Source organism: Protobothrops mucrosquamatus, unplaced genomic scaffold, assembly GCF_001527695.2.
Source record: "Protobothrops mucrosquamatus isolate PMUCROS unplaced genomic scaffold, P.Mucros_1.0 scaffold113, whole genome shotgun sequence".
Classification (NCBI taxonomy): domain Eukaryota; kingdom Metazoa; phylum Chordata; class Lepidosauria; order Squamata; family Viperidae; genus Protobothrops; species Protobothrops mucrosquamatus.
This window is the reverse complement of record NW_015386485.1, coordinates 425,366-438,002: the sequence shown is the minus strand read 5'-3', so window position 1 is coordinate 438,002 and position 12,637 is coordinate 425,366.

The following is a 12,637-nucleotide window of genomic DNA, read 5'->3' as shown; positions in this document are numbered from 1 at the left end:
ACTATGTAGGATTGTTCAGACAATCAGATCCTGGATCTGATCAAGCATTCATTAATTCTGATATCTTGTTTCTAGCAGTGATCAGCCAAATACTTCTTAGAAACTTCAGAACAGAGAAGAAAGCAAGTAGTCCTAGGTCCATAACTAATCACAATATACCACCTCCCAACGTGCAGATGTTATTTAGTTAGTTTGCTAACTCTATTTTTATTAGATTCATACTTAAAGCTATTTAACTCAATGGCCTTCCTACATAGCCAACACTCCAGAAGACAGGCTTAAGACACAGGAGGACCTGGACAGACTTGAACACTGGGCGCTATCTAACAAAATGAAATTCAATGATGAAAAAAGTAAGCTTCTACATTTAGGCAAGAAAAACCAAATGTACAGGTATAGTATAGGGGGTACCTTGCTCAATAGTAGTAACTGTGAAAGGGATCTCTGAGTCCTAGTGGACAATCACTTAAATATGAGGCAGCAGTGTGCTGCAGCTGCCAAAAAAGCCAACACAGTGCTGGGCTGCATTGACAGAGAGATAGAATCAAGATCACGTGAAGTGTTAATACCACTTTACAATGCCTTGGTAAGGCCACACTTGAAATATTGCATCCAATTTTGGTCACCATGATGTAAAAAAGATGCTGAGACTCTAGAAAGAGTACAGAGAAGAGCAACAAAGATGATTAGGGGACGAACGGTTGCTGGAATTGGGTATGTCTAGTTTAACAAAGAGAAGGACGAGGGGGGGGACATGATAGCAGTGTTCCAATATCTCAGGGGCTGCCACAAAGAAGAGAGAGTCAAGCTATTTTCCAAAGCGCCTGAAGGCAGGACAAGAAGCAATGGGTGGAAACTAATCAAGGAGAGAAGCAACCTAGAACTAAGGAGAAACTTCCTGACAGTTAGAACAATTAACCAATGGAACAATCTGCCTCCAGAAGCGGTGAATGCTCCAACACTGGAAGTTTTTAAGAAGAGACTGGACAGCCATTTGTCTGAAATGGTGTAGGGTTCCTGCCTGAGCAGGGGATTGGACTAGATGACCTCCAAGGTCCCTTCCAACTTTATTATTATTATTATTATTATTATTATTATTATTATTATTATTATTATTATTATTATTATTATTATTATTATTATTATTATTATTATTATTATTATTATTATTATCTTATAACACTCTATATCTTATGAGTACCACAATCCTAGATAAGTATTAAATCCTGTATAATTTCTCATTGCAGTAAACATTTGTCAGAGTCTGCAGGATTTAAAATTTGCAGAAACAAGCAACAATGCTTTAGGACCAAATTATATATCATGCTTAATGCATGGCCTGCAGCTTTAGTTTTTGTTTGTTTAAACTTATCTCTTCACTCTCTGATTGACTTCAGAATGAAAATGCAGCAATGAATGGATTTTTTTTTTCTGAAGTTGATAGCTATGCAAAAGGAAAGCATTCGTATTCTGAACTAGTTAGGAGTGAAGTAAATCTGCTCTTGGAGCATGTTGCCTTTGCCTCTAGAGTGGGAAAGTTTCCTGTTCCCCTCTAGTTTGTTAAAGGAAAACAAAGATGTAGCTAATTTGTAAATTCAGTGTTCAGATAAGATTCAAAAATAATATGGGTTGAAGGACAGCTGTGTCTAAGCTTTGTAGTTCCAGGTCAGTGCCAGATACAGGATCAAGATCTTCATGTCATTAGTTAGCTATGCTATCTCCACAATGACAGGGAGTCCACTAATTAAAGAAAGATTATTGTAGACATGGTGGCATGTAAGCTTCAACTATCTTAACTTTCTGGAACTAGGAAATCTTTATATAAGATGCCTAGAAAGCTTATCAAGTCAAGACCAATAGGTTTTCTCTAAAAGGCCAATATATGACTGAAACCTGGATGAGGAAGTGAACAAGGCAGAGACTAACAGGAGACACAACAGTTACAGAAATCCTTCATTGAAGTAGTATCACATCCTTCCAACATTTCACTTAGTCCTTATAAAAGTGGTGCTGCAGAGGATTAGTCTAGCATAGCTTGAGAGATCTCTGCTTGCACTAGGAAACGTGTTAGCTGTATGATCTTGAAGTGACATTTTTCAGTTCTCCCTTGAGAACTGTCTTTCTGGGAATAAAGAGACCAGGGAAACTCTGTTTTTTTGCTGTTCACCTTAATGTCTTTGTGTTTAAAAAGGAGACTGCGGTAATGAGAATTCTTTAGCAGGGCTGTGCAAACAATATATGCATGTGTATGTTGCATTCCTGTATTAATGCTTAATGTGGGAATAGATAGAGGATTAACAATGGATGTGATGAGCCAACTCTTTGTTTAAATCCACTCTCAGATCTAATCTCCTATTGACAAGGAAACATCACACAGGGACGTCTTGAAGGAATTAGCACAAATCCCTTTTAAATTCTTCAGTGACTTTCCTTTCCTCCTCCTTTCCCATTTACACCCCTTGATGCTTTATTAGTAGCAGAAGACTGGGTCCAAAAGCATCATTTAAGATTCAAACTTCACCATTTGAGATGCATTATCATGGCCCCACTGACACTTTCTTAAATGTAAACTAGATCTATCACATCTCTGATGAATTCAGAGAAGATTAAAGAGTCAGAGATGCCTACTGTCTCAATCCTGAATTCAATACAAATGAAAAAAGCAGGGAGCAGGCAAGAAGAGAGAAACAAAAAGGCAGCAGGAGGAAACAACCACACTTTCCCAAGGTTTTTTAAATAAATATTTTATTATTTTTTCTAGTTTTACAATCATAAATACTTAATAAACAACGTGTTGTCTGGGTCCATTAGAAATTCAGTGATACATATTAACTTCTTCAATCTAGGCCCAATATTACACCATCCAATGCTTCCTCTCTTCTTCCAGTATTACACATTTTCCCACATACAATTCTTATTATTGTTAATACATATACAATTGAATATCAACATCTTTGTTACATTTCCCTAATAATATCAATAATGTCAGTTTAAAAAAATCTTTTCTAACCAAAATATATCTTAATTGCATTTGCACTTAATATCCATTTGTTCAATTAAAATCCTGTTTTCCCCACTTTTTAAAAAAAAATAATTTCCCATCAGTGTTCAAAATGTCTCTATTGCTTATAATTTCTTATAATAAGCTATATTTGGGTAACCAAAAGCTTCCCTTATTCAAACCCTCTTAGCATTTTCATATTTCCCTTCTCATACCAAAATATAATATTCTAGTTACAAATCCTATTTTTCTAGTTCTAATAATACTTCTGTTTCTAACAATTATCTATTCTCAGCCATGTTCAAACATCTGATTAATAGTATAATATTCCATCTAATGGGTCAAAACCACTATTTTATTCAGTCTTACTGTAGCTTTCTTCCTTTGCTAAGGAAGGAAGGAAGGAAGGAAGGAAGGAAGGAAGGAAGGAAGGAAGGAAGGAAGGAAGGAAGGAAGGAATCCAGCGTTCCTTTTAGAGGAAAGAATATTTTCCTTTCTCTAAAGTCTACAGAAAAGCACCATTGTCAAAGGATAATTCAGGATTTATAGGTTACTCATTCCTCTTCCTTAATATTACAGCAGATTCTGTGTAACACAATCCGTCCTTTCACCCGTCTGATTATCTAGATGTCCTAGCTTTCCAGGCAACATGGATAAATGAGGTTTGTAGGATAGGAGCCAGAGCCATTTGTTAAAGAAATATCTATTATATGGCAGTCCAGAATATGCCATTTGATTTTTTACCTTTTTGAAAAAAGCACATCCTACTTGTCTCCAATTGATTCCACTGTGTTTTTAATCAGAAGGAATTGGAGGAAAAAAGTATCCATTATCCACTTTGTGGCTAAAAAAAATAAATTTCTAAGGTTTCTTTGATGCCCTCATTTTGAAAGAAAGAAAATCAATGCTATGTGGATTTTCCAGTGCATTGGTTTCTCAAGGCATAGTCAGAGGTTCAAATCTGTAGACTCTATTATGTTAATTTTGAGATTATTATCAGCACTGGATTTGCAGTTAATGGGGGGGGGGGAGAAAAAATACTTTTAAGACAATAACTAGAGCACAGAATGGTAAAGGTAGAATTTAAAAGCTGTTTTTTTATAGCACCAATTACAATGGTTTATTCTCAGTGCTGTCCATCTACTGATGAGTGGCAGGTCAGCTTTAAAATAGATTCAGTACAAGATCCTGGTCTTGAATATATTAGTTTCAAAAAAGGCACAGAAGGAAACCTATTGAAAGAGTCAAGTCCTAAGGAGTACTAAATTTGTAATATGATCTGAGCCAATATTCCTTATTTTATCCATGTGTACATTAGATTAGAAATAACGAATATATGGAATATTGCCCTGGAAAGTTGATGTGTTGTTACAGCTGCATTATACCATACTTGACTGAAGTCCACAGAGAGGAAAAGATGAAAAGTTGCCACCTAAACCTTACTGAGACCATTGATTTTTTATTTTTATTTTTTTCATCTGGAGGACAAGAACTTGAAAGAGATTTCTTCCCAGCAGGATGTAAATAATGCATTTGTTGCTCTTTTGGACATTTTTTTCAGAACATACAGTTCTAAAACTGTTTCTGTGACCAGAAACAGAAATTCTCTTCAACAGGTGATTGACCAGTAGCTTTCAAGTGTTTGCCAGTGTTTCAATTTATTTTGATGAATCTGCTCCATTAGACATTCACCCATCTCCCTGAGAGAGACAGAATTGGTGGTACAACTTAAAGTTCTGATGTCTTCTTTTTTTTGTTCCTTCTCATCATCGTCCTTTTTTCTCCTGTTTTCTGCACCTGAACATATCTGCTTTCTCTCTAAGTCATTGCCATAATTTTAAAATCTCAGTTTTCTGTTGCAGAATTAAATTTTTGAAGTCCTGTATTTTCAAGAATGCTGAAAAATACCTGTTTCCAGTGGTGGGATTCAAATATGTGAACAACCAGTTCTCTGTGTGGATGCTACTTCCGGAAGTCCATTCTGGGCCTGGGCAACAAAAAATTAGCTACCGGTTCTGCTGAAGTGGTGTGAACTGGCTGAATCCCACCACTGCCTGTTTCCTCGTGTGTATGTTTGCTCTTCCTCTTTTCTTTCTCTTCGCTTTCTTTCATTTCTTGTTAAAAAGTTTGCTGATTCATTTTAAAGTTTTCATTTTCTCTTATCCACTTGTCATCTTAAAATCAAATCCAAATAGCATTTTATTCACTGCTTAATTAATCAGGGAAGCAACAGGGCAAAATATGATACTGTTTGAATTAAACCGAGCCAGTGCAATATGGTGATTATGAAGCTGGAGTAGAACCAGAGAGACCTAGGATTCAAATCCTCATTTTCCATCAAAACTCATTGAGTAACTTTAGTAAAGATATTATCTTGTAGCCTGTCTCCTACTATTGGATGCTCTTTTAAGCTCCTGGAGGAAAGTCTGCTGGAAATATAGCAAATACAAGTAGTTACTTTATTTATAACAATAAAATAAGATTATTAGTTGGCATTTTTCTAAGAGGAGAAATTTCTACTACACGAAAAATAAACATGGACAAGTATGGCTCAATTTTACTGTTATTAAATCATTTACACAGACTATTTAACCTTTCAATTTTCAGTTGCACCATTTGAACACCCATATGTGAGTATGATGGTTTCTAAACGTATGGAATAACAGATTGACACAGCTCAGCAGAAAAGAAATGTCTGGTGTGCAGAAGTCAGATGGTCCAGGTTCAGTTCCTAATGTTTCCCAATAAAAGGGTCAAATAACAAGTGCTAGGAAAATAGCTCTCTGCTGGAGAAGCTGTGAAGTGACTGTCTCTCAGAGTGAATCAAAGTGTGTAACTGAAGGCAGTACTTGGGCTTTAAAATGGCATGCTTTTCAAAATGAACCAACTGTTTTGCTCCTATGATTACTGCCTGCTTAGTTAATCATCTTTGGATTTACCCTCTACTACAAAATAGCATCTTTCTCAGTGATAACTTCTATTCCCAGATAACTGTTTTTCCATTGAAAAGATGGACTGCATTTTCTGCATGCAGATCAGGTTGTCTCATTTCCTTTCTTTCTTCACAATCCTAGCAAACTATTACCACATAGACAGTAAAACTATCTGAACATTTTTTAAAATGCTCATTAAAAAAACAAGTGTATGTATTGAAAAGCATTTGTAAATCCAACATAATTTTGAGATATCACTTCTCCCTTGTGGTAGGTTTTGTGGGCTAACTCTCTCCCCCTATCTATCTTCCTCCTGCTTGAACAATATAGGCTCTGCCTGGAATGCATGGAGATCAATTTTATGACATTTATTTAAAAATACTGTATAAATAAACAATTTCATAAAACTGAAAAATGTATTTCAATTTTTAAAGGAAAAGTCTCAAGAAATTTTTACAGGAAAAAGTATCAGTTTTATTCTCTTATTAAAACACACACATGCAGTTTCTTGAACCTGCTGGCCCCAGCATTTTTCAAGCTATATGGATATTCTAAATAAACTAAACTGGATCCTCCAAAAAGCTCTGAATATAATTTCTGCTAGACTTGTATCTGGTTGTTCTCCAGTTATCCAATGCCTTTAGCTGCATGGTTTCTCCCATTGATGATTTTCTTGTCAGGTAAAACAGTCTGAGATTGATTATAAGGCTGATCAGTTTTCTCTTTTTCCCTAGCCTTGAGAATGGTTGTCTGCCTATGGACACCCATCCAGTATATTGGACACTGGATTGATGGGTTTGGCAGAAGGTGTAATTTGTAACTTGAAGGGAAGCTGTCAGGGATAACTAAGCAATTTTAGATTTCAACTTTTCTAAATCTCTTAAAGGCAATTTCTCTCTTTGCTTTTCAAATGGTATATTTATGTACTACTTACAGTATATACTATTTGTTTCATGCAGAGTCATGTGTAAGCAACCAGATTTTAAGGAAGAGTCTGATATAGAAAAATGAACTGGTCAGGCAGGGAGGGTATGTTGTGGAAACCACCACTTAAAGAATTTTGACTGTGTGTCAGAATTCATGGTCTTTGTGTCTAAGAATGCCATGGAACCCTTTAGTGCAGCGGTTCTCAACCTATGGGTTGCGACCCCATTTGGGGTCGATCGACCATTTCACAGGGGTCGCCAAGCAAGGCTGTCCGCCATTTTTTCACCTTTTCCGGCGGGTGCCTTACCTCCCTTGAGCTGGGCCAGCTGGTGGTCGGCCTGCTCCGTCTCTGCCACTTGCCAGCTACGCCTCAGCCGGCGCAGGGGGCGGAACCACGCATGTGCGGCGCTCCCAGGCAGGGAAAGTCCTTGACTTACGACCGGTTGGGGTCACGGCATTAAAAAGGTTGAGAACCACTGCTTTAGTGGTTGATGGGTTAAGAGGGCCCCTTCTGCCTTTTTAACTTTCTCAATTGTTCTTTTAAACCATGTTTTGCTTCTGTTTTTAAAATATTGTTTTAACTATGGCTTTTATGTTCAAATAATATAATTATTTTATATATTAAATATATATTATTTCAGAACAAAGAATATTCTAAAGCAGCCTTCCTCAGTCTGATGCCCTACAGATGTATTGGGAAAGAATTTCTGAAAATTATGGTACCATTAGATGGGGAAGGTGCCAGGCTGGGAAGGTTGATCTAAATAGCTATACAGTACTGTAAAACAAATAAAGAAATAAATGATGATGATGGATACAATTATTAGGAAAAATTATGATAATTAGCCATTGAGTTTACCAATTCAGATTACAAACCATTCGTTTAGCTCAGTATTTAAATTCTTTTTATGTTCTGATTGGATCATAGGTTCAAGTAGTTGACTATCTTTTGCTGGAAGTTTTCAGCCTGTATATCTGCCAGGAAGAAGGCACCACTCATGAGTTTATCTCAGTGATAAAAAACAGAAGGCAGATAGCAATGGTATAAAACTGCATGGTTAACCATTTTTGTCTGTTAAGGGTTACCAGCTTGATTTTGGCCGTTTGTAAATATGCCATTGTAATTGCATCCTTGTCACTAACAGCCACAATGCAAACATGACCTGTTAATATCTTGTTAATTGGGCCTAAATGATTCAGTCAATCAGCCTACATGTTATGAGTAATTGAGTTACAAAGAACTGAATAACTGTATACTACAACATGTTGAGGAAATGATACATCTCCTGTTTCAGCTGCTGGCTAGCGCTACAAAATGAATGTGGGGTACCAGAACAAGTATGTTATTAGAGACTGTAAGGTGGTGGCCATCTTGGGTGGTAAATGGTAGAAGATGGTAGCAAATTTAGAAAGAGCGAACTGTGCAACTTGCCCTGGGTCTGCTAAATTGTTTCAGCATTTTAGCTTTTATACTTAGAGAGTCACCATCTTGATCTTTGCTCTGAGCATGAAAACATTCTGGGCTAGCTTTGGACTAGGGATGAGACACATTCATCCAGCTTTGAGCTCTCTTTCCTGCTCCAGTATCTAACTGAATATTAATTAAGATGGTTGCTACAAGAATGGGAACACTAAGATTTCTGTTACAAAGAATTTTTTAGTTCTGGTTTCAGTGATTAATAGAATAGGTTTTCCTTAGCAGTGGCAGAAGAGGTAGTATTTTTTCAAAAAATAAATGCTGGTACTTGCAAAGAAAGTGGTGGATTTCTTTTCTTCTTTGCCCATCAAGGTTTCATTCTTAATTCTTCAAACTTTTTGTTCCAGACATATATGTTGATCCATATACCACCATGTTTCTCAGTATACCAGTGAATTCTGGTGGAGCACTGAAGACAATTACTATTCTAAGAAGACTACAAGTTGTCAAAAAACTGGAAGACCACAGAATATGGCTGGTGGTTCAAAAAAGCCAAGTGGTAATAGTAATAATAATAATAATAATAATAATAATAATAATAATAATAATAATAATAATAATAATAATAAAGTTGGAAGGGACCTTGGAGGTCATCGAGTCCAACCCCCTGCTCAGGCAGGAACCCTACACTGTTTCAGACAAATGGCTGTCTAGTATCTTCTTAAAGACTTCCAGTGTTGGAGCATTCACTGCTTCTGGAGGCAGGTTGTTCCACTGGTTAATTGTTCTAACTGTCAAGAAGTTTCTCCTTAGTTCTAGGTTGCTTCTCTCTTTGGTTAGTTTCCATCCATTGCTTCTTGTCCTGCCTTCAGGTGCTTTGGAAAATAGCTCGACTCCCTCTTCTTTGTGGCAGCCCCTGGATATTAGAACACTGCTATTATGTCCCCCCTCATCCTTCTCTTCATTAAACTAGACATACCCAATTCCAGCAGCCGTTCCTTATATGTTTTAGCCTCCAGTCCCCTAATCATCTTTGTTGCTCTTCTCTGTACTCTTTCTAGAGTCTCAACATCTTTTTTACATCACGGTGACCAAAACTGGATGAAGTATTCCAAGTGTGGCCTTACCAAGGCATTGTAAAGTGGTATTAACACTTCATGTGATCTTGATTCTATCCCTCTGTTAATGCAGCCTAGCACTGTGTTGGCCTTTTTGGCAGCTGCAGCACACTGCTGGTTCATATTTAAATGATTGTCCACTAGGACTCCGAGGTCCCTCTCACAGTTACTACTATTGAGCAAGGTACCCTCTATACTATACCTGTACATTTGGTTTTTCTTGCCTAAATGTAGAACCTTGCTTTTTTCACCAGTGTATTCTGGAATTCATGTTTACATTTAGAAAAGTATGAATAAAGATCGATAGTTGATCATTAATGGTGTTAGTGAAACAAGCTTTGAGTTGGAAAGATAGTCCTTGATTCATGACCACAATTGTGACCAAAATTTCCATTGCTAAGCAAGGTGCTTGACATCTGAGCTGTATCTGATTTTATGACCTCTTTTCCATGATTGTTAAGCGAATCTCTGCAGTTATTAAGTTAATCATATAATCATTAAGTGAATCTGGCTTCCCCCATTGACTTGGCTTGTTGGAAGCTGTTTGGGAAGGTTGCAAATGGTGTTCACATGATGCACAGATTCTGCAACCATCATAAATACATGCCAGTTGCCGAGCATACAAAGCTTGGTCACACGACTCTAGGGATATTGTGACAGTCGTAAGTGCAAGGACCAATCATAAGTAACTTTTTTTCAGTGCTGTTGTAACTTCAAAAATGGTCACTAAATAAAGGGTTGTAAATTGAGGGTCACCTGTAATGGCAAAGCTATTGCTGTCATTACAGGATCATAATGGTGTTCTCTGTGAGCCTTATGATGCTCATAGACTCTGAAGCTGTCTTCAGAATTTTCTCCCAAAGCTTTGAAAGCGAGGAGTTATGGTAAGTGCTTATTAAAGAGAGTGGTAGCAGTATCCCACCTGAGGATCTCCTTTTAAGAAAGATCTCACTGACCTTATCTAGAAATCTAGATTATGGTTGTATACAAATTCTATCATATACATTACATATAGTACATACATATATACATACATACACATACATATAAAATAGAATAAATTTGGCACTAGCCAAACCCATTTATGTTCTTCTATGCTTTAAATTATTTTCAGTCCTTTTTAAAGAAACATATTAGCTGATCTTGTTTTGGAAACTATTACAGAAGTTCAGATCAATTTGTCTTCAGTAAACAAAGAAATTTTAAAAAGAGCAAATCAGACCACACATTGTTTTTCTGGGAGTATTTGGCTCTCTCTTACCTTAGTCAAGAAGTGGAAAAACGCCAAGAGGAAATGATTCACTCTGTTTACACTGGAGATTAACCTGATCATGAATTCTCTTACATACATACAAGAAAACATAGCTTACTGTTAAAGTTATATGGACAATTATTAGCCTGCTCAGTTTTTGATGCTGTGAATGAAAAGCCTAGGATAATATTGGTGCTTACTGACTTGTAGATGACATCAAAATTAAAACAAATTAATGTTTTAAGGAAGCTATGAATGAAATAACAGGGTTTTCAAGAACTTGAATCAAATGAAATCTGATAACTCTGAACTACATTTACCTGAAGCCCTGACTTGAATCAAATATCACTTTAAAGAGATCTAAAAATGGTTGCTTGATGAACAATAATTCAAATCTCCTTTAAAAAAAATCATATTGATTTTCCTCTCTAATCAGCCTGAAAGTTACAACTGACATGTAGAATACCCATAACATGATGGTAAGATAATTTGTTTATTTATTTATTCAAACTTCCATACCACTTCAATAAAGCCTGCTTTATGCAGGTTACACACTTGCTTAAATGGAGTAAAGAACAACACAATAATAAACATCTAGTGTAATGCTACATCATTAAACATTTACCCAGCACCTCTGAATCCTCAGAGAGACACTTCTCAATATCAGTACTGTATCCTCTTCCTCCAATAGGCCCTTTAAAACAACCATGTCTTTCCTAAACACCATAAAGAAGGAACCAGACTCACTTCTGGAGGGACACTTTTCTTTGACAAGCCCCCTCACAAAGAATGCTTGTTTATGAGTCTTCTCTCATGAAACTTCTCAATAGTTAGGACATTCAACATGCCTTCTCTGCTAGCCTTTGCTATGTGGGCAAATTTTGGGAGGAGCAGATGATCTCAAAGATAGCCAGGTCCAAAGATTTATACAAGTTTATAGGTAACAACAGTACCTTGAATTGTACCCAGATACAAATGATAACCAGTGCACTGTCCATAGCATAAATGTTATGTGGCAATAATGAGTTTCAACCATTAATATGAGGACAGCTGCATTCTGCACTGGTTAAAGTTTTTAGGTAGTCCCTGAAGGCAGCCGAAGTAGAGTGTGTTACAGTAATCCAATTTAGAGGTCACAACTTACTTGGAAACTGAACAAAGTAATTGTTTACATTGCTTACCTTTACAAAGCCTTTCCCTGTTCTTCTAACAAGGGCTGTGAGTCTAGAATCTCCTCTAAATTATGGGTTGTACTTTCAGGAACGCAACCCTATAAAGAGTCAAAACTGGAACCATCTCAGATCAGTTTCTGGATCAACAGCCATTAACAGATTTGATGGACACAAGGACATTATACTCCATGAAACGATGTTCCAAAATTTGAAGAAGTAAAGACAATAGTTACGCAGTTCCTTATAATTAAAAGAAGCAATGAAAAATGTATTTATCTTTATTTATAATCCCTTATCTGTCCACAAAAGAATACTGAACTCATTAGCACTGGTTGGAACCTAAAGAACTAATAGATAGGAATAATGTAAAGGAAAATTTACACTGTGCTTACTTAAATACATTTAATTCTGTTTAATCATTATAATATTATTACTTTTCTCACATAGCTTTATTGTAAGGTGGTAACTCATATATTTAACAGAATATAGTGTTAAAAGTGTGATTTCAACTAGCTTTAATAACTTGAAAATTAGCTTTAATATTGCAATGTATCAATAAAAATCAATGCATATTATTGCTACATTACATAATTATATTTATTTTTAACATTCTTAGATGTTAAAATATGACCTAGGCAGTATATAAATATTGTAAATAAAAAATATAAGGGGAATTGGTGCCAAATTAATGATATTTGGCAAGAGAAAATTTATGATTTATCTATTTATAGAAGATGTGAGAAAACAAATTGTGTGTTCAAATTAGTAATTTTGTCTAATAATCCATTCATATAGCATCTGTTTTGATTTGTGTGCC